The sequence below is a fragment of the Lithobates pipiens genome, unplaced genomic scaffold (genome assembly GCF_037356315.1).
Source record: "Lithobates pipiens isolate NorthernLeopardFrog02 unplaced genomic scaffold, aLitPip1_a1.2 Scaffold_61, whole genome shotgun sequence".
NCBI lineage: Eukaryota > Metazoa > Chordata > Amphibia > Anura > Ranidae > Lithobates > Lithobates pipiens.
The window spans coordinates 1,023,034-1,026,847 of NW_027507883.1; positions in this window are offsets into that span (position 1 = coordinate 1,023,034).

The window sequence follows — 3,814 nt, forward strand, 5'->3', positions numbered from 1 at the left end:
TTCCCGCCTGCGCTGGAGATGTTTCACAGTGCCACGTGCCACCGACCTTCGCTCCTTGCCTGCCAGGCCGGCTCCCCTCTGGCGTCCCTCTGCTCTCCCCGGATTGTGCAGCGGAGCCGGCCGCAGCCTCCATGCAGCTCCCCCGTCGGAGCCCCGCCCCCGCAGTGGCTGTGCCAGGGGCCAGGCCCACGTCCACCTCTCTCATGCTGTCTCCGCTCTGCAAGGCCGCCGCCGGACCGGCCGGCAACCGTGTGAAACTGCGCCCGCCTGCCCTCTCCTGCCCCGAGGCCTCCGCTGCCGCCACGGCCGGCCGTTTTGCGGGAGGCTCGAGGGGGCGGCGCCAACGTTCCCCGCTCAGCGAGATGAAGCAGCCCTGGGGGATTCCGGGGAGAATCGATGCGGCGGGCGGCAGCGCCGCGCCCGGGCCGAGTCCTCCCTCATCATCTCCGCTCATCCCCAGCACCTCCGCCACTGGTTCCCGGAGCCCACGCTCCCCGTTGGCCGCCGCCGCGGCCCTCAGTAGGGGTACCAAATCCCCCAGAGAGGATACCATGGCTGCTACCGGAAATCTCCCAGTCAACTCTATTCATGGCAGCTCTCCGCCTACCCCCTTGTGGTCCGTCTCCGAGCTGTTCTTTCTTTTGATTCTAATCATTTAAGAAGGTTGAGTCAGAGCTTCGGTTCACTTGCTTGTCAGTAGACTCAGCAAGTGAACCGAAGAACCGAAGAATCGGTTCATTGAATCGGTTCATTTTACTGAGTAGTTCGAAATGAACCGATTCAGTTAAAAGATCCGGACTTCCCATCACTAGTGTACAACCAGACAATTTTCCCCAATGATCAGTGTGGCTATAGCTGACAACTCTAGTCATTTGAAAACAGCCCACTGTCATACTGCAATGCCACAGTGGGAAAGATTACCCCATGCAAAGAGAAATGTGTGAATGCTTTTCCCTCCTTCAACCTGCATGTTAAAGTATTAAAAAATGTGTATGGCTTGAATAAAAATATGCGAAAGAACACAAATGGACAGTCACTTGCACCGTATAGTTTCCGGTAGTTCTAAAGAAGGTTGTAAAATCACATTGTACAGTGTATGGCAAGCTTAAGTGTGCTTAAAATACAGAAAAACTACAGAAAGCAAGATGTTTGCATTAAATATCACATACTACACAATATAGAGTATACAGTAGTATGCTCTACCCTTGCATTCTAAGTATATAACATTGAAAAATAAAAAAGGAAGAAGAAACCCTGCAAACCAACTTTCCAGATAAATCCCTCATTCATAGCATCACGCAAGTTTACAAAAGCGGCAAACTGCACTTCAAAAATAAGCCCACATGTCACCTCTCTAGTGACTGACAAACTTCACAACATGACTTGATATTCACTTCTTCCAACGCACTGGATGATCTGGTCACAGACTCTGATAAATTCAATCCACTCTAGATAAAATCCAAAATGGAAAGTAAGAAACAGCACAGAGTCACCTGGGTTTAAAAGTCCAAAACCTGTCCTGATAGGAGGATACAACATTGTAACAAGTTAGGGTTCACTGTCTGGTCACAAGCAAAGGCCAGTTCTCCAAATTTAAAAAAAATGCTGCCAATCTCTTGTTGGAAAAACTGGCATCCTGGGAGACAGAAGAAAGCTTTTGCAAGCAAAACCTATACATAAAAAAAAAGGTAAGGGTTTTTCCTTGGATAGTTTTTTCTTCATACGCTATAAGGCTTGATTCACACCCATGCATTTTTTGTGCTTTTTTCATTCTGCAGATTTTCATTACAGTCCACTTAACATGTTTTCATATGGAACACGTTCTGTAGTACAAATCTCCAAAATGCACCAATGTCTGATTCACACTTGTGCAGGTTGCAGTTTGCATATTGCAGGTGTATTTAGCATTTTTCAATGCACATCTTTAGACCATTTAACCACTTTCAGACCGGACCAATTTGCTGGTCAAAGACCAGACCACTTTTTGCGATTCGGCACTGCGTCGCTTTAACTGACAATTGCGCGGTCGTGCGACGTGGCTCCCAAACAAAATTGACGTCCTTTTTTTCCCACAAATAGAGCTTTCTTTTGGTGGTATTTGATCACCCCTGCGGTTTTTATTTTTTGCGCTATAAACAAAAATAGAGCGACAATTTTGAAAAAAACGCATTATTTTTTACTTTTTGTTATAATAAATATCCCCCAAAAATATATAAAAAAACATTTTTTTCCCCTCAGTTTAGGCCGATACATATTCTTCTTCATATTTTTGGTCAAAAAAATCGCAATAAGCGATTATTGATTGGTTTGCGCAAAAGTTATAGCGTTTACAAAATAGGGATAGTTTTATAGCATTTTTATTAATCATTTTTTATTATTTATTTTTTACTAGTAATGGCGGCGATCAGTGATTTTTATTGTGACTGCGACATTGTGGGGGACCCATCGGACATTTTTGACACATTTTTGGGACCATTGTCATTTACACAGTAATCACTGCTATATAAATGCAGTGATTCCTGTGTAAACACTGGCAGTGAGGGGGTTAACCAGTGGGTGGCAGTGTAGGGGTTAAGTGTTCCTAGGGGTGTGTTACTAACTGTGGGGGGGTTGGGCTTTCATTTAGTGAACACTGATCTCTGCTCCAATCACATGGAGCAGAGATCAGTGTCACTAGTTGCTAGGCAGAATGGAGAAATGCTGTTTACTCTGCATTTCCTCCATTCGACCGCTCCGTGAGACGATCGCGGGGATGCCCGCGGCGATCGAGTCCGCGGGTCCCGCAACCGGACTCACGGGGGTCCCGACCAGCACGGGAGCGCGCCGCCGGCGGCACGCTCCCGATGGCAGGGCGGCATTGAATATTGGACGTACCTGTACGCCAATATGCCTGCCCGTGCCATTCTGTCGACGTACATCGTCGTGCGCTGGTCGGGAAGTGGTTAAACCATCTAATGTAACCAAAAAACAGAAAATCCCTGGCCCTTTCCAAAAAATGCACAGATGTGAACTACATCCATAGGAAACCATGTTAAATGGACTGTAGGGTGTTTATGCAAAACTGAAAATGCACAAAAAAAAAAGCATAGGTGTGCTTTTTTATGCATTTTACACCAGACTATTGACTATTAGGCCTCATTTACACTGGCACTGTCAAGGCTGCATCTATAGTCATTTAGAGGAAATTTCTAAATAAAATATAATGGATTTTAAGGCTGGATTCACACTAACGCGTTTTTTGATGCATTTTGCAGAAATGCAGGGACATTTTTTTTTTAACATGGGTTCCTATGGAACATGTTCACATCAATGCATTTTTGTGCCTCTGCATTTTTGGAAAGGGCGGGGCATTTTTTTCATGCAAAAATGCAGCGTTTTTTCATGTAATAGAAGTCAATGGAGCTGCATCAAAAAACGCAAGCACTGCATTTTTACTGCGATTTGCAGGTTTTTTTCACTGTATATAGCTGGTTGGCAAGCAACCACAGAGAAGAAAAAAAAATAAAAACGCGGCAAAAACGCATGTCCAAAAAAGCAACAAGCACTGCAAAAACGCTCAAAAGCAACATGCATAGATGTGAATCGAGCCTAAGGCCCCCTTCACACTGGGGTGGTTTTCAGGAGCTACAGCGCTAAAAATAGCGCTTATGTGGCGCCTGAAAAAAACAGCCCCTTTCACTCCAGTGTGAAAGCCGGAGGGCTTTCACACTCGAGTGGTGCGCTAGCAGGGCAGTGAAAAAAGTCCTGCTAGCCGCATCTTTGGAGCGGTTTATTCACCGCTCCTACCCATTGAAATCAATGGGGCAGTGCGGCT